We start from the raw sequence: 19,787 nt of genomic DNA on the forward strand, positions 1-19,787 counted from the left end.
TTTCAGAAAGGATTGTCTTTATTTGAAAAACAAGTCCTGTGGGGATTTTTATGTAGTGCACAGCTGTTTTAGTGTTAGGATCATGAAGTGCTTTCTTCTTCCGTATTCCCAAGAGACTGTTATTCTTTGAGCTGGCATAAGTCCTTACAATAAGCCACCTCGAAACGTTTGTCACTTACTCGTTCAAAAATACTGACCTCTTACTATGTAACAGGTAGCGTTTTAGAGACGCTAGGATTACAGCAGAGAACAAAGGACATCCTTGCCTTCAAGGAGGTTACAATCTAATGGGGGAAGATTGACAAATAAATATATGCCAGGGAGTGATAAATGCTATGAAGAAAAAATAAGCAGAGTAAAAGAGATTGGAGATGATTGAGGAAGGCCTCTGTTGATAGGTTAACAAGCTTTGTGGCTCTCCTGCAGAAAGAATAGTGTTTCAGGAAAGGAACAGTAAGTATAAAGGGTCGGAGGCAGAGAGGGATTCTTGGTTTGTTAGAGGAACAGCAAAGAGTCAATGTGGCTGCAGTGGCTGGAACAAGGGAAAGAGTAGTAGAACATGAGATGAGTATTAAGGGGGCCAGATCATATACAGAAATGGTCTTCAATTTTTTTAAGTTTTGTGCCCTTGAAAAGAACTTTGAAAAACTATTTTCTACCCTGAAACGTAAGTTGACTCTAAAATTTTTCATTATGAGTGAAGTTGCAAAAAGTGCAATTTCTGACATTTTGCAATACTGACATTTTTTAATTGTTACGTTATTTTAAATCTATCCAATGGAAAAGTAAACAGGTGGTTTAACAAACACTGTCATCCATTGTAAAAGTACATAATCAAAAAAAGGTATTTTATTAAATATTAAACATGAAAAAGTGTTACTGGGAACGTCTTAGTGAAATGGCTGGTAATTTTTTTTTCAATTAGTTCATGTAGATATGGATGTATATAACATTACTAGGAACAGATAGGGTCCTATATCAATTCCAATTTTCATTTTATAGATGTAAGCACTGAGTTAAAATGTATATATTACGTGTATATATAATTAATTTATGTATATGTGATTAATTCCCTTAAAACTATCCTTCTATACCCTTGGAAAAATTTTTTCCACGGGAGTACCCAAAGAGTACTCATACCCCAGTTTTAACATGAGCTGAGTGAGATGGGAAGTCTTAGATGAGTTTGAACCAAGACTCAAAGTCATAAAAAGAGTCACTGCGGCCACTTTCTGGAGAAATCACTTGTAGGAGGTCCAAGTGGAAGAAGGAAGACCAGATAGCCTGCTAATACAATAATATTTCAGTCAAGGAATAATGGTTGATTGGACCAGATGGTATCTGTGCAGGTGGTGAAAAATATGGTATATATATAACAAAGAGCAAATAAAGATTCATCTCCAAATTCACTTCGAAAAAAATAAGTTAATGAGCTGAATTTCTCAACCAAAAGTTTAGCCTCCTTGAATTTTTCTTAACCTTTTAATGCCTGCTACCACTTGCCTTTATTAAAATCTAGTATAAAAGTGTTGTTTTTGAAAACTGTAATTTTATAGAGAGGAAATTGCCAGCCCATTAAATTTACTGTGTGCTGTGAGAAGGCAGTGCCTGGAATTAAACTGGCATGGAATATTTGGGGACGTTGAAACTGATACCCAGCTACATCCTTGATTTGCAATGGGAGCCCAGAAATCTTGCAGGAGAAACTGAAATCATTAGTGAGGCTGAGATATGATAATAAACAAATCTGTCTGATGGAGAAACTGCAGAGCGTGGAGATTGAATCTGTGCTCTGGTGCCAAAATGCCTTGTTTCAAGCCTGGTTCCACCACCTACTAGCTGTGTGATTGGGGGTAACATTTAACTTGCCTTGGTTTCCTCACTTGTAAAAAGGTGTTTATTACTAGTAGGACCTACCTGAAGGTTGTTTGAGAATTAAATATTTGTAAAGTGCTAACAGTGCCTGGCACATGATAAACATGAAATGACTGTAAAAGTAGACCCAAAGGTCCCTGAAGGGGACAGAATCAGAGGGAGAAACAAAGGTATCTCAGACGGGGCCGGTGCAGTGAGGCAGCAATTAAGTTCGCGCTTTCCACTTTGGCAGGTCAGGGTTCACCCATTCGGATCCTGGGCGCGGACCTATGCACTGCTCATCAAGCCATGCTGAGGTGGCGTCCCACATGGAGCAACTAGAAAGTGTACAACTATGACATAACAACTGTCTACTGGGACTTTGGGGAGAAAAAAAGGAGGAAGATTGGCAACAGATGTTAGCTCAGGTCCAATCTTCCTCAAAAAAAACAAAACAAAAAACAAAACAAAGGTATCTCAGAGAAAAATCTCAAAAAGAGAAATCATGCTATAGGCTGAAAGGAGCAGTGGGTACCAGTAGAGGCTGTGTCCAGGCATCCCCCTAACTTAGGCTACCTTTTACCTCTGACTCTCTTGCCTGGGTATTATGAGAAAAACACAGTTCTGAAATAAAGGAGAGAACTATCAGAGGTGCCTAGCAGCTCTGCTATGGAGAATGTCCCCCCCGCCCCCGAAATTGCTGGTAACTAGAAGTGGAAGGAACTTTCTAGTTGTCCAGAAAAGAGAAAGAGCACTGGAAGTGAGTGAATAGATAGGAGAGCAATGGTGAGAGCATAATTCATCAGCTGGGCACAGGAGGTTGGCAACAGTAAGGCAGTAGCCCAAGAGTACCATGAAGATTTGCAAAAGCCAGTTCTGCAACTCTTGCACAGAGCAACCATGGTCAACAGCAGGAGCAGAAGAATGCTGAGCTGCAGTTGAGATCTGGGGCATTTCTGTTAATGTGCTATACTTGCACTCACGAATGGGTGAGGCCAGGGGATATAAAGGTGACATTTTGTGATTTAAAGTTCACTTCTCTGAACCTGGGTGCATAGGCACATGTACCTTGGTCTTAGCGTGTTTTTGGACTTAGTGGGACATCCAGCTTTGGAGCAGGGACCTTCCCAATTCACTTGTTGAAAGAGCGAAATAAAAATAGGTGATGCTGAGAAGGGCAAGATTTTTGTCCCAAATGCTACACCATGGAAAAGGAAGGCAAGCACAAGAAAACTCCATGGTCTGTTTGGGCGAAAGACAGGTGAGGCCCCTGGATTCTCTTACACTGCCTCCAGCAAGAACAAAGGCATCAGCTGGGGAGAGGTGTTTTTGGAGAACCCTAAGAAGTACGTCCCTGGAACAGAAATGGCATTAAGAAGAAGGCAGAAAGGGCAGACTTGATAGCTTATCTCAAAAAAGCTGCTAATGAATAATAGTTGGCCACTGCCTTATTGCTTACAAAACAGAAATGTCTCGACTTCTTTTATGTGTAACATATTTAAATTGACCTCATACACCAGATGAACACCAGAGTTCAGATCATGAGTGGCTGATAGAAGATTTTTGTTAGACAGTTGATTGGCTTGTTAAATTAATACAATCAGCTTTTTGAATTTTGATAGTAATTCTGGTTCAGCAAGTGCTATCATTGTTTCCCCCTTCTAAAGATATGATTATTCTTGATTAGTATAAAGTTCAGCTTTTCACAAAAATGGTGAATGCCATCTCAAAACTGTAGGAGACTGGTTTTATATTTAGATTTATATAACTGGTTATATGAATATATTTAAATACTGAGGAAATCCCTTCACTGTCTCATAGAACTGACCAAGACTCAGCTGTGTTCCAACTTCTGTTCATTAGACTGTTAAAGGGCTGAAGATAAGGTAGCAATGTTGTTGTTCTTAACTATGCCGATTAAAATTCTCTGTATCTAAAATGTTGCCTTTTACTTAATGAAAGGCATTTTAGTGTGGTATATGTATAATATCAAAGAACATTATAAGGTCACATGCATTTGAAAGTCAGCATGACAAAATAAAATAGCAAGTTAAACTTTGTTTTTGAATCCTTTACTATCTAAATAAGACTAAGTTACAATTCAGGATTGTCTTTAAACAGCTATTCTGAAACACGTAAAACTGTAGAACTCCTGTATATGTGTGATTGGTAATGGTGCTTTTGCCAACTCATTAGAAAGATTAAAGTAGAGAAGATACACCATCAGCACAAATTTGTAAATTATGTGATCATAAGGCTTAAGATAATTAAAAACAAAATAATAGAAAAAATAGGGCCAGCCCCGTGGCTTAGCGGTTAAGTGCAGGCACTCCGCTACTGGCGGCCCGGGTTCGGATCCCGGGTGCGCACCGACACACCGCTTCTCCAGCCATGCTGAGGCTGCATCCCACATACAGCAACTAGAAGGATGTGCAACTATGACATACAACTATCTACTCGGGCTTTAGGGGAAAAAAAGGAGGAGGATTGGCAATAGATGGTAGCTCAGAGCCCGTCTTCCTCAGCAAAAAGAGGAGGATTAGCATGGATGTTAGCTCAGGGCTGATCCTCCTCACAAAAAAAAAAAAAAAATCATGGAAAAAATAAAGTTCACTTCTCAGCATTTCATGATGTTGCGCAAAGTGCACTTTGACTTCCAGGTGCTGTGTTGTCAGAATAAGTTTGAGAACCACTAGTACCAAGAAAAGAGGGACAGATGGCGGAGTTCTGAGTCTAATTGCTAACTCTTGGCTTTTCTATATTTCTAAGGCCTTCCAGGGGCACACTGTAATTTCAGTAATAAACACGACATTTGAACAGCAGTTTAAAATTTACAAAGTGCTTTCACAGACATTATCTCTAATTCCTGCAAGCGGTAAGCTACATCCCATTTTAGACAATAAATAGATTTCATTATGTGAGTGTACTGTAATGTATTGGCTGTCTGTCGTTACACAATAAGGTTGTTTTCAATTTTTAGTTATTATAAACAATACTGTGACAAACATTGTGATGAATAGCTCTTTGCATGTCTATATTTATTTCTTCTGATTATTCCTAAAAATAGAATTGCTGATTCAACAAGTATACTCATTGTAAAAGTTTTTAAGATATAAATTTGAAGGGTTCCTATTAAGTTTTTGGATAACCAGATTGTGTTTGATGTATTTTGCTACTATAAATAAAAAGTGAAATTAACATGCAGTCTTTTTTTTTTTAAATCTCTGTTTGTTTCTTTAAAGGTCTCTATTTCCTCACATCCCGCTCATTCCTCAATCCACTCTGGCCTGGCTTCCACTCCCATCACTCTACCAAAACAGCTTTTCTACAATCATCAATGACCTCCATGTTTTCAAATCCACTGGACATATTTTATCCCTAAGCTTACTTGTCCTTTCGGTGGGATTTAACACTGTTGGCTGCTTCCCTTTCTGGAATCACTTACTTCCTTGGTTTTCAGGACACCGCACTCTCCTGGTTTTCCTCCTACTTCTTGAACTGCTGTATCTCTTTTACAGACTGTCGGAGTCCCCAAGACCAGACTAAAAGAACTCATAGGACTCAGAAAAGCGTTATACGCTTGGTTATGGTCTATTACAGTGAAATGATACAGATTAAAATCAGCAAAAGGAGGGCCGGACCGGTGGCGTAGTGGTTAAGTTCGCACGCTCCACTTCGGTGGCCCAGAATTGGCAGGTTCAGATCCCAGGTGCAGACCTATGCACCACTCATCAAGCCATCCTGTGGCAGTGTCCCATCTACAAAATAGAGGAAGACTGGCAACGGACGTTAGCTCAAAGCTAATCATCCTCACCAAAAAAAAAAAAATAAGCAAAAGGTGCATGGAGTAAAGTTCAGGAGAAAACAAGCACAAGGTTCCAGGTATCCCTTCCCAACGGAGTTGCACAGGCATTAATTCTCCCGGCAATGATGTGTGACAACATGCATGATGTGTTGTCAAGCAGGGAAGTTCACTCAAGCCTTGGTGTACAGGGCTTTTATTGGAGGTCTGTCCCATAGGCATGGAGCACACACGTTACTGACCTCAGCTACTCAGACTCTAGCCCACAGAAGTCAAGCTGATATATCCTGGTCCAAGGCCCCAGGCATACTAAAACAGGTGTTCATCATAAATCACATTGTTGGCATAAACTATTTGATCACAGTGATACAGTGTGACCCAAGGCCTCAGGCATACAAACCACTCTTATTAAACAGAATATTCCAAGGGCTCAGAGGTTATCTCCCAGGAGTCAGTCAAGGGCCAGTTCTAAAGACAGGCCTTTGTTTGGAATGTGCAAGGTTTGATCCAGGCCTACTAGATAAGTTTGCCCTTTACTGCACTCAGACTTATTCAATGTTGAACTTTCTGAAATACCAACTCTAGACTCTCAGTGAATTTTCTTTCCCTAGGCAAACTCATCCATGCCACAGCTTCATTTGCCATCCATACAATGATAACTCTCAAGTGTATAACTTCAGCCTAGGTCTATTTTTTGAAGTCCAGAACCATCTTGCCAACTGACTGTTTAATATCTCCATGTGAATGTCTCAAAGGCACCTCAAACTCAGCACGTCCAAGATTCAATCATCTTCTCCCAAACCTCTTCCTGTTCTCCCATATTCCCTATCTCAACAAATGGTGTTACTGTTCACTTATTTGCACTAGAAAGAAAGATATTTAGAAGATAAATTAACTGATTCTAGTGACAGATTGGATATAGGAGGGGGTCATCCTTGAAAGCTACAACTTCTTACCCCTCATATCCAATCTATTACCCAGTCCTATCAATTTGACTTCCTAATTATTTCTCCAAACCTCTCCATTTGTCTCCATTTCCACTGTCACCACCCTAAATCAACTTACCACCCTCATCTCTGCATGCACTGTGACACTCCTGCAATCCGTTGTCTAAACTACACGAAGAGTAATCTTTTCAAAGGGAAACTGATCCCTGCTCCCCCAACCCTCATCTCCATATCTTTTCCTTGCTCTTAGGATGAAAAACAAAAGCCTTAAGGACCTGTAAAACTCTATTTCATTTGGCCTGGACTATCTGTCTAGCCACATTATGTCCCACTTTCCCCTTACTTTCTACATTCTAGCTACACTGGCCTTTCAGTTTCTTCACTGTACCATGCTGCTTCTTACCTCAGGACCTTTGCACATTCTGTCCTCTAGGTGAAAGACTCATTTTCCCTACCACCACCACCACCACCACCCACTTTGTAGGGTTAATGCCTACTCAAACTTTGATCTGAGCTCAAACAGTACTTCCTCAGAGAGCTCCTATCGAGGTCAGTTTTCTGTTAGACGTTCTCACAGATTCCTGTTTCTTTCATAGCTATTTGGGAGAAGCAGTATAGTATAATGGTTAAGAGCAGGGGCCAGACTATCTGGGTTTGAATTCCAGCTCTATCACTTGTTGGCTGTGTGACCTCAGACAAGTTATTTAACCTCTCTGTGCTTCAGTTTCATTATCTGCAAGTGGATATAATAGTGGTGGGCATAATAAAACTATATACACATTATAGTGCATATAATAAGTTGTTTTATGATTAATACATGGGAAGAGTTTGGAATAAGGACTAGCAAATATAAGTACATAATATTTCCTTTTGTCAGTAAGGTCTCAATTTGCAATAATTCATTCATTAGTGTGATTATCTGATTGTTATTTGTCACTCTCATTAAGCTCCATGAAAGCAGGGATGATACCTGTTTCTGTTTACCATTTTATTCATAGTGCCTGGCACATAGGTGCTCACAAATATTTGGTAAATTAATAAGTTGTTTTTAGAAGTGAAATTATTGGATCAAAAAAATCTGCACCTATTAACTGTTTTCTGATACCCATCATCTAAATGCTCAAAGGAGGATTTATTTTGTTTATAAAAAAGGAGAGACGACCATGTTTTTGCTTAAAGGAAAGGACTAATAATAATCCAGAGTGTGAAAATAAAGGAAGGAAATGAAACTTTTGAACACAGCAGACTCCCTAAGAATCTGGGAGAATATAGGATGTAGAACACAGATAGGTAGATTAGCCTTGGATAGGAGAAAGAATATCACTGCCCCAAAATTATGGGAAAGGAGATAGAGTATTGTGAAGATGTGAATAATATTGCGGCTTGGGGGATGGGGAAAGAAGAGAGTAAGAAAAACCTGCAAAGCCTCTGAGAAAGAAGCAAGGCTATATTCTGAGAGAAGTAGTGTCAGTAGGGCTAGTTGGGCAGCTGGAATTCTTTTGGCTGCAAGTAACAAAAAATGTGGGAGGAATGGTTATTGAGCAGGCAATCAACATTGTCTGTTACAACTGATAAATACTAAAAGTAGTCACTGAGCTCTTCTTCTTCTTTCCCTTTCCTTTTCCCTTCCCCAACAATTCAGCCTAGAAGCCATTAAGTGTGATCAACAATGTAAGTGTCGGTATCAGAGATGGAGAGCAGCTGTGGTCCAGAGCAGAGAGTCAGAGACTAAGAAGGGAGTTGGGAGTGGGGGAGGGGTGAGCCTCATGCGGGGTGCCAAAGTCTGTGCAGGGTGAGGAGAAAGGCTTCTGCATAGGAGGGTGGGCCATCAAGGAATTTGGAGAATAAGCAGGGTGAAGAAGGTGTCCACTCAGGGAGTTGTCACCCAGCACAGTCAAAGCCAGAGCAGGATGAAGAGGGTGTCCACATGGGGTGGGGGTGGGGCACCCAGCATGGGACATCAGAGCCAGCACAGAGGGAGGAGGGTGGCCAGGTATAGGGGGATGGCCTGGCCCTGGGTATCAGAGCCCAAAATGGATGAGGAAGGCATCTGTATAAGAGGAAGGCCTAGTACAGGTGTTGGAGCCTGAGCAGGTGGGGAAGGAAGACATCCAACAGTAGAACAGCCTTGTGTGGGAGGCGTTAGCCCAGCACCAGGTAGCCCAAGAGGAGTAGGGAGGGCATCAGTGCAGGAACGAGACCTGTCATAACATATCAGAGCCCAGGTGGGGTGAGAAGGACATCCACAAAGGGGAAGAAGTGACAGTAGCAGGAAGAGATTGTTTATATACAGCTAGATTGAGCAAATAAGCAAACAATTAAAAGCAAAATACCCTCCTTGGTTACAAATATGGAAAGAGAAAACTAGAATGAACTCTGCAGTGCTGGGTTGGAATTGTGGTATCTATTTGTCCTCATGGGTGTCAATGAATAGAGATAGTTATAGAAATATATATAGATATAAATGTGTATATGTATGTATATGTAGGGGAGGCAAAAACTTTACCTCTACCCTCTTAAGGTCTCTGGCTGGGCCTGAGAATTAAATTGACATAAGACACATTAACAGGAGAAAAGCATACAGATTTATCTAATATAAGTTTACGTGACATAGGAGCCCTCATAAGGAAATGAAGACCCAGAGAAGTGACAAAACCTAAGTTCTTATATATTAGGTTGAACAAAGGCAATTGTGGAAAACTAACTAAAATATACGGGGAGACTAAAGGAATGTAAGAGTTACTTTAACAAGGTCTGTTTGTATAGAACTCTCTCAGCCTCAACTCCCCATTCCTGCTGATAATGGTTCTTCTCTCTTGGTATAGGGAGGGCATCTTTCACCTGGGAGTTTCATCTCCTGCTTTCAAGGAGAAAAGGGGAAGTTAAAGCACCCTTCTTTGCACCTGCTGTTTTTTAAGTGCCTTTTGCTCAAAATAATCCTTATGCCAAAGTGGCATATTTTGGGGTAGCATATTCTGCCACCCTTCATATATGTATACATATATGTATGTGTGTATGTAAATACACATATTCCTTAGATCTGTCCACTGAGAGACTTGGGAACAACACTACCCCAATAGCAACAAACACACCTAGCACCCAGATCTTGGCTTTTAAATGCCCTTTTATTTTTTATTTTATTTTTTAATTTATTTATTTTTCCTCCAAAGCCCCAGTAGATAGTTGTATGTCATAGTTGCACATCCTTCTAGTTGCTGTATGTGGGACGCAGCCTCAGCATGACCAGAGAAGCGGTGCGTCGGTGTGTGCCCGGGATCCAAACCCGGGCCCCCAGCAGCGGAGCGCGCGCACTTAACCGCTAAGCCGCGGGGCCGGCCCCTGCCCTTCTCTTTTAAAAAGAACTAGGGTCCCTTAGTGAAATGACGGATTCCAAGGCTAAGGTAGGGAAAATACAAGATGAGCCTGGAATAAAGTTCTCATAGAATGATGGGAACATGTTAATTTGGAACAATTTGAGTATCAAAATAAATAATGATAGTAACAGATTATAACCCATTGAATAAAATAGGAAATCATGAATCCAAACTAATGAAAATAAGTGAGTAACTTGAAGGTTTGTTGAGGAAATTTTAACATAGCCTCAAAGTTTACATAATTGCATAATTTCATATCTAATTTATATATTTACATAGTGGTGAGGTATTACAAAATGTTTATTAATTGCAAAGTGAAAAGGAGTAACTTCATAGTGGAGAAGCCTGGCAGACACTGCCTTAATTAATGAACTGAATTTAAGTCACCAATCATGAGACAAATCAAAATTGTGCTAGGATGGCGTGAGAACACAGTATCATTTCTTTTACACTCCTGCTAAAACTGAATAACCTACATCTAATCATGAGGAAACATCAAACAAATCCAAATTGAGGGATATTCTACAAAATAGTGCGTCTATAATCTTCAAAAGATTCAAGGTCATTTGGAAGCCTAGTAAGAGGATGGCAAAGCTGTGAGATGGAAGAAACCTGGGCTCTTGAATCGCCGCCTACTGATGAGGAACATTGGTTTTTTTAATTTATGGAGTGAGAATTAAACTTCTGCTTGAGCCACTATTCATTTGGGGGAGCAAAAAAAAGTATCAAGGTCATGAATGTCAAGGAGAGACTGAGGAGCTAACTGTTCCAGATTGAAAGAAATTAAAAATCGGGGCCGCAAACTGATGGCCTCCTGACAGAGCTAATCCCTGTCTTCTGGCTCTCCACCTGGTCTGCTAGTCACCATGCCCGCTGCCCTTGAGAAAGGCGCCACTTCTGTTTTCTCTTCCCACTCAGATCTAGGAGATGCTGCCTGGAGCCTGGCTGTGCTGGGCCTGCCTCCTGCTTGTGGCCAGGCTCGCCCAGCCCTGCCCTGTGGGGTGTGACTGCTTCATCCAGGAGGTGTTCTGCTCCCATGAGGAGCTGGCCGCCATCCCGCTGGACATCCCGCCACACGCCACAGACATCATCTTCGTAGAGATCTCGTTCACCACAGTGGGAGCCATGGCCTTCAGCAGGAGCTCCAACCTGACCAAGGTGGTCTTCCTCAACACCCAGCTCCGCCACTTCAGGCCAGATGCCTTCTGGCTGCTGCCCAGGCTCAAGGACCTGGAGATCACTGGCAGCGCCTTTTCCAACCTCAGCACCAACATCTTCTCCAACTTGACCTTGCTGGGCAAGTTCATCCTCAACTTCAACATGCTGGAGGATCTGCCCCAGGACCTCTTCCACCACATGGATGCCCTGTAGTCCCTCCAGCTGCAGGGCAACCAGCTCCAGAAACTCTGCCTGGGAGGCTCTTCCAGCCTCTGAAACGTCTGAAGACCCTCAACCTCGCTCAGAACCTCCGGGTCCAGCTGCCTGAGGAGCTGTTCAATCCCCTCGGCAGCCTGCAGACCCTGAGGCTGAGCAACCATGCGCTCTCCAGCCTGCCCCAGGGTATGTTTGGCAAACTGGGCAGCCTGCAGGAACTCTTCCTGGATGGCGACTCCATCTCGGAGCTGCCCTCAGAAGTGTTCTCACAGCTCTTCCGCCTGGAGAAGCTGTGGCTGCAGTGTAACATCATCGGGCACCTGCCCCTCTCAGTCTTCTCCTCCCTGGGCAACCTGACCTTCCTAACTTGCAGGGGAATACACTGCAGATGCTGCCGCAGGCCTCTTTGCCCATACCCCGGGCCTGGTTGGCCTATCCCTGTCCCACAACTAGCTGGAGACTGTCGCCGAGGGAGCCTTTGCCAACCTGTCCAGCCTCAGTTCCCTTATGGTCTCACCCAACGCCATCATCCATCTCCTGGCCAGCATCTTCAGGGACCTGGAGGAGCTGATCAAGCTCTACCTGGGCAGCAACAACCTGACAGCTTTGCATCCAGCCCTCTTGCAGAACCTGTCCAAGGTTGAGCTGCTCAGTCTCTCCAGCAAGCCCCTGACCACTCTCATGGAGGACATCTTCAACACCAACTACAACCTGTTCAACCTCACCCTGCACAGTAACTCCTGGCAGCGTGACTGCCACCTGGCCTGCCTCTTCAGCTGGCTACACCAATACTGCGACCAGCTCTTCAACATCCAGACCTACTGTGCGGGCCCTGCCTACCTGAGGGGCCAAGTGGTGCCTGCCTTGAAGGAGGAGCAGCTGATGTGCCCTGTCACCCAGGACCACTTGGGCTTCTAGGACCCGGGGCTGGAAGACAGGGAGCCAGGGGGCAGCTGGGACCTGGCTGCAGAAGAAAGAGCAGCCTGGAACCGGTGCACCTACAGCAACCCCAAGGGCACTGTGGTGCTTGCTTGTGATGAGGCCAGTGTCGCTGGCTGAACATCCAGCTGTCTCCTAGGCAGGCTCGGGCTCCCTGGGACTGATGTACAATGCCAGTCAGGAGTGGGACTTGAAGTCACGCTGCAGCTCTGTGAGGATCACTGTGTCTATTGAGGCTCGAGCAGGGGAGCCCTAGGTGCAGGCCAGACAGAGCCAGGAGCCGGGCAGATGGCCTCCGGGCCTGAGCAGGTGAGAAATAGGGGCAGAGGGGAAGCTGAAGCTTTGGTTTTTCAGATGCATGGGACTTAATTTTATCTCCAAGGTGGAGGAGGTGGAGGCGGCTGGCTCCATCACCCAGAGTCTCCTCCCCTTCTTCCTTCATTACTCTGTCTCAGAGTCTGAGGCCTGACAAGGCCTTCCGTGAGCTTTGCAAAGCACCCATTAAAGCTCCATCATGGTCTGGAGAATTAAAAAAGTCCGCTCAAAAAAAAAAAATTGGAGCCGGCCTGGTGGTGTAGTGGTTAAGCTCGCACTCTCTGCTTCGGCAGCCTGGGGTTCACAGGTTCAGATCCTGGGCATGGACATACACACCACTCGTCAAGCCATGCGGTGGTGGCATCCCACATACAAAATAGAGGAAGATGGGCACAGACGTTAGCTCAGGGCTAATCTTACTCAACAAAAAAAGAGGAAGAATAGCAATGGATGTTAGCTCAGAGTCAGTCTTCCTCACACACAAAAAAGAAAGATTAAAAAGACATGACAAAATGCAAATCAAAACCACAGTGAGATACCACTTCACATCTATTAGGATGGCAATTATCAAAAAAGCAGAAAATAACAAGTGTTGGCCATGATGTAGAGAAATTGGAACACTTATGCATTGCTGGTGAGAATGTAAAATGGCGCAGCCACTCTGGAAAATAGTATGGCAGTTCCTAAAATAATTAAACTTAGAATTACCATGTGACCCAACAATACCACTTCTGGGTATATACCCAAAAGAATTTAAAGTAGGAACTTGAACAGATATTTGTACACAAATGTTTGTAGCAGCATTATTCACAATATCTAAAAGGTGGAAGCAACTCAAGTGTCCTTAGATGGATGAATGGATAAACAAAATGTGATATATATGATACCGCCTCAACACAAGGTTGACATAAGGGAAGCCATATTGTAGAAAAGAAACCCTACTGTAGCTTTGAATGACCTCTGATTAACTAACCCAGACACACTCTGTAGATTTTATGGCCCCTCCCAGCTGCTAGAAGTTGATGACTTTGTTCCTTTGAGTTCCTTAGGAATGTAATAACCCCTGGGCAGAGAGTCGATGCTGATAGCCATCATCAATGACAACTGAAAGATCAGGGTATGGGGCGTTGCTCCAGTCTCTGATGCATATCCAGTAAAACAAAAGACTATCAGGAACTAAGACCAGATGTCTGGCCTCCACCCCCCACTCCCCACCCCCGCCCCCCACACACACCCCCTCCAGAACAGCTGCTTCCTCCATCCAGAGACCAGCCCCATATGTAACTGGCCTGTAGTCTTTGTTCTGTAAGATGGTTCTTTCGGACATTAGTCAGTCATCTTCCCCCTTGCTAGCAAGTTGTAATAAAAAGTCCTGTCTCTCCTAACACCTTGCCTCTTGACTATTGGCATGTCTTGTGGTGGGCAGACGACCCTGCCTTGGGTGGTAACATATACATACAATGAAATGTTATTCAGCCTTAAGAAGAGAGGAAATCCTGACACATGCAACAACATGGATGAACCCGGAAGACACTATGCTAAGTGAAATAAACCAGACACAAAAGGACAAATATTGTATGATTATATTTACATGAGGTACCTAGAGTAGAAGCAGAAAGTAGAATGGTGGTTGCCTGGGGCTGGGGAAAGGAGAAAATGGGGAGTTATTGTTTAATGAGTATGGAGTTTCATTTTGGAAAGATGAAAAAGTTCTGGAGATGGATGATGGTGATGGTTGCACAACAATGTAAATGTACTTACTGCCACTGAACTGTACACTTAAAAATGGTTAAAATGTAAATTTGTTTTGATACAAAGGACATTTCTGGAACAATTTGTAAAACTTGAACACAGTCTGAGGTGGTAGTAATGTACGGATGTTAATTTCCTGATTTTGATGGTTGTGCTGTGGCTATGTAGGAGAATGTCCTTGTTTGTAGGAAATACATGAAAATGTTCAGAAATGATGGGGCATCATATATGCAGTTTGTTCTCAAATGATCCAGGAAAAAGAAAGTTTTTGTGCTGAACTTGTAACTCTTCAGTATGCTTGAGATTGTTTCCAAAAATTTTTTAAAGGTAAAATAAAAATGGAAATTAGCAGTTATCTGTTAAACAGTTGAGAAAAATGAATCCTGGGTTAGTTTTAGCATCAGGATTTAAACACAGTTCTCCTGGATTACAGTCTGGAGGGCCTTCCCATATAGTCAATGCAATGTTAATAAAATAAACACTCCACCAGTGGTATAAATATATAATATAAAATATATAAAATATATTATATATATAAAATATAAATATAATAATTATATTTATATTATATTTATCTTCCTCAAGGAAAAAGAGGAAGATTGGCAACAGATGTTAGCTCAGGGCCAATCTTCCTCACAAAAAAAAAAAGAAGAAGAAGGAGGAGGAGGAAAGAAAAGGGAGGAATTGGGATTTCCCAGTCTACAGAAATTTTGACTTTTTTTATGCCTGTGAGGAATGCCTGAACTGAAGGATGCCTCCTGCTCTGCTGTATTAGCACAAGGGAAATCCTAGTGGGCTTCAAATGAAATGTAAATGTGATTTACTCATTTCCAGAAAGTTGACTCTTTACTGACCCCTTCCAGGTCATTGCTAACGGCTCCACCTGGACCAGTTCATTTGCCTTTGTTCTTTAGATATGAGAAACCATATTATCTATTATCTAAACCAAAGTACTTGAGAACGAAAGGGGATGCTATTAGTAATTTTGCTGTATCCTGGGAAATCCAGGGCATAAAGTCACCCTATTTATATACCATATGATTTTGCCATGCTTGAGGGGAAAAACAGGTTTAATTGACTTCAGATGTTAGTAGATGTAAATTGAAGCACAAATCAGATATCTTTCTAGCTCGAGAGAGAGATATTGATTGATTTGTGTAAGATTTGGGACACATGGCACAATAATTTTAATAGATATCCATTTTATAGTATAATGTAGTCCACTAAATTTTCTTCTTACCTGGCTTCTGCTTCACAAATAAGCTGATTTTATTATAACTACTTTAACAACTTTGAAAAATGCTTTTGCTAGCTCCTTAGATTTTTGTCCGTTTACATATGCTGAAATCTAAAAGGGAAGTAGTGGCAGATACAGTAGGTTGGCTCACTCTGCCTTCATTGCAAACCCTTTTTTGTTTGCTTCATTCTAACGCAGAAGCTTTTGTTTCCAGACTCTCTTGTTGCTAAGTGTGACGGCGTGACTCAATTCTACCAATGAGATGTAAGTGGAAGCCTGCTGCTGCTTCTTCCTTTTCCTCCTCCCTGCTTGGAATGTATAAAATATTTGATGCACAGCATCCATCAGCAAGAAAGCAGGACAGGAAGATAGAAGGAATATGGTTCTTTGAGGACATCTTTAACCTCCCAATACCAGCCCGGAACTACCTACCCATGGACATATAAAACAAATAAACCTTTCTCTTCCTTTTTTTTTTGTGAGGAAGATCAGCCCTGAGCTAACATCCATGCTAATCCTCCTCTTTTTGCTGAGGAAGACCAGCTCTGAGCTAACATCTATTGCCAATCCTCCTCCTTTTTTTTTTCGCCAAAACCCCAGTAGATAGTTGTATGTCATGTTGCACATCCTTCTAGTTGCTGTATGTGGGACGCGGCCTCAGCATGGCCAGAGAAGTGGTGCCTCGGTGCACGCCCGGGATCCGAACCCGGGCCGCCAGTAGCGGAGCGCACGCTCTTAACCACTAAGCCACAGGGCCAGCCCATAAACCTCTTTCTTGTTTAAGAAAGTTTTCTGGTAACTCGTAGCTGAATGTAGTTTTACTAATATAGAAACCATGATTCAAAGTTATATATACATATATGTGTGTGTGTAATATATGTATAGTATATCTCGCATATATATATGTAGTATGTATATCTATATAGTATATTTTTAAAATTTAACAAAATATTAGAATATAGATTAGAGTAGGCTAACTGTTGTAACAAACAATCCCCAAAATCTCAGTAGCCCAACTCAATAAAAATGTATTTCTCCTCTTTCCTCTCTTAGTATGCTGCAGGGGCAGACAGGTAGGAGGTGGGGTTGCATTCAGGCTGATGTCCTATTGCAGCCACCAACATGTGGCTTTTAAGACCACTGAGAAGGGAGAGACAGATGAGTGGGCTTCTGCACAGAGGATCCTATATCACTTCTATCTGGATTCCATGGGGCAGAACTAGTCACATGGTCCCACTTAGCTGAAAGAGCAACTGGGAAATGTAGTTTTTCTGTGTGCTCAGGAGGAAAATGAACTGGTTTAGTAAATATATTGAATTGTCTTTGCCACAGGAAATTTTATGGAGAAGGATAGAGAATTAAGAACATCAAGGGGCCAGCCCCAGTGGCCTACTGGTTAAGTTTGAGTGCTTTGCCTCAGCAGCCCAGGTTTGGTTCCCAGGTGAAGACCTACACCACTCATCAGTGGCCACGCTGTGGTGGCAGCCTACATACAAAATAGAGGAAGATTGGCAACAGATGTTAGCTCAGGGCAAATCTTCCTCAAGCAAAAAGAGGAAGAGGGAGGGGCTGGCCCAGTGGAGTAGCGGTTAAGTTCGGGCACTCTGCTTTGGCAGCCTGGGGTTCATGGGTTCAGATCCCAGGCACAGACCTACTTACTGCTTATCAAGCCATGCTGTGGTGGCGTCCCATATAAAGTAGAGGAAGATGGGCATGGATGTTAGCCCAGGGCCAATCTTCCTCAGCAAAAAAGAGGAGGATTGGCAAAAGATGTTAGCTCAGGGCTAATCTTCCTCAAAAAAAAAAAAAAAGAGGAAGATGGAAACAGATGTTAACTCAAGGAGAATCTTCCTCAGAAAAAAAACCCCAAACAAACCTAGGATTCAAAAATCCAAACATAATGCAATAAAAATTAAGGAAGTGATTTTTTAAAATATTGCTACACTTGCTTTCTTAAAATAGAGTTCAGCAGAAACTTAATTCATTAGAGTGTTTGTGAAGTATGATATTTTCATAACTGAATTTTCTCAATAACTTAGGAATAACCCCCAAATTCTTGCTCTTTTGATTTTTCTTTAAAATCTTCTAAAATCTTTGTGTGATTTATCTCTCAAGCAATACAGTATACAAATATTTATTGCCTTCAGTATATGCCTGTAACAGTTTCCTATTGCTGCTGTGACAAATGACCACAAACTTGGTGACTTCAGCAACACAGATGAGTTCTTTTACAGTTCTGGAGGTCAGAAGTCTGAAATGGTCTCACTTGGTTAAAATCAAGGTGTTAGCAGGGCTGTGTTCTTCATGGAGGCTCTGGGGAGAATCCATTTCCTGACTTTTTCAGCTCCTAGGTGCCACCTGTTCTCCTTGGCTCATAGCCCCTTTCTCTATATTCAAAGCCAATAACAGAGCATTTTCAAGTCTCTCTCTGACTCTGACATTTTGCCTCCCTCTTCCACATTTAAAACACTCTTGTGATTACATTGGGCCCACCCAGATAAGCCAAGAGAATCTCTCTATGTTAATATTAGCTGATTAGCAACTTTAATTCCATCTGCAACCTTAATTACCCCGTGCCATGTAATAGAACATATTCACAGGTTCTAGGAGTTCATTTATTGACATCTTTGGGGGCCCATTATTTTGCCTACCATGATGTCATAAAAAAATTGTGATGATAAATGTAATATGTTTATTATAGAAAATTGGTTACGTACAGAAAATTATAGAAATTGGTTACATACAGAAAGATACAAAGAATAAAAATTAAAATAAGGTGATTCTGTCAGCCAGAGATGACCACTACTTCTGTTTTGGTATTTACCTTTCAAAAATTATATCTCTATATCTATGTATATTTTATTGTATTTTATTTTTTGGTGAGGAAGATCAGCCCTGAGCTAACTGCTGCCCATCTTCCTCTTTTTGCTGAGGAAGATTAGCCCTGAGCTAACATCTGTGCCAATCTTCCTCTATTTTGTATATGGGATGCCACCACAGCATGGCTTAATGAGCAGTGTGCAGGTCTGCGTCTGGGATCCGAACCTGCAAACCCCGGGACAGCGAAGCAGAGCACGCAACTTAACCACTACACCGCTGGGCTGGCCCCTCTATGTATATTTTAAATTAGATCATACTGTGTATTCTTTTTCATTTTATATCAATATCTTCCTAAGTTAATAAATATGATTCAATACTATTTTCATCCTTCAAAATTTTATTTTTTGAATATGTAAATCATTTACATGGTTCAAAAGTCAAAATGATATGCAAAGGTATGTTTAGAGACATTTTGCTCCTATCTTTATCCCCTAAACCTCATTCTCACCAATCCCTATAATAACTTTTTCATTAGTTTCTTTTCTTTTTCTTTTTTTTTTTGCTGATGAAGATTTGCCCTGAGCTAACATCTGTTGCCAATCTTCCTCTTTTTTTTTTAATGTGAGCTGCTGCCACAGGATGGCCACTGACAGATGAGTGGTGTGGTTCCACACCCGGGAACAAAATCTGGGCCACCGTAGTGGAGTGTGCTGAACTTTAACCACTAGGCCACTGGGGCTGGCCATTTTCATTAGTTTCTGGTTTTACTTGCTGTGTGTGTTGGAGTTTTTTTTGGAAAAAATATGTGTACATATTCATATTTCTCCTTTTTTATTTTACAAAAGGCAGCATACTACATATATAAGATTTTGCAGCTTACATTTTCACTCCTCATCAGTACAGAGATCTTCCTTGTTGTTTTTTGTGGCCACATAGTACTCCATTGTGTGATTTTTTTTTTTAAAGCAAACCTCAAATTTGAATAAAAAGAAAGACAAACTTAATTGTATATCATATAACACAACTTCAGAGAGAAAAAGAATTAATTCAAGTAACTTTGAGCACAGGCTTCACACTGTACCCATGAATTGAAGACAAAAAGAACTATAATGCAATCTTAAAATTTTACTTAGAAGATTTGTTGTTGGTAGCGATATTGGTGTTGCATCTCTGAAACTCTTTTGTTTGTAATATAGAGAAGAGCAAATGACTGATATTGAGAACCAGGGTTTTCACTGTGGGAGAAGGAAAATACAAATACAGAATGTGAGAAAGTGAGGACAGACCTTATGATGTGTGATTTGAATTGGAGCAATCAGTGAAATCTCATGGTTTTTGTTTTGTTTTTAAGTGTATTTCCTAGCTTTATCTAC

The 19,787-nt window shown here is 41.7% G+C and overlaps 1 pseudogene; it reads left to right on the top strand.

Annotated features, from left to right (window-relative positions):
• Window positions 1-10,904: 10,904 nt before the first annotated feature.
• Window positions 10,905-12,546, top strand: LOC131402507 (carboxypeptidase N subunit 2-like; annotated as a pseudogene).
• Window positions 12,547-19,787: the final 7,241 nt, after the last annotated feature.

This window comes from Diceros bicornis, chromosome 4 (assembly GCF_020826845.1).
Source record: "Diceros bicornis minor isolate mBicDic1 chromosome 4, mDicBic1.mat.cur, whole genome shotgun sequence".
NCBI classification, from domain to species: Eukaryota; Metazoa; Chordata; class Mammalia; order Perissodactyla; family Rhinocerotidae; genus Diceros; species Diceros bicornis.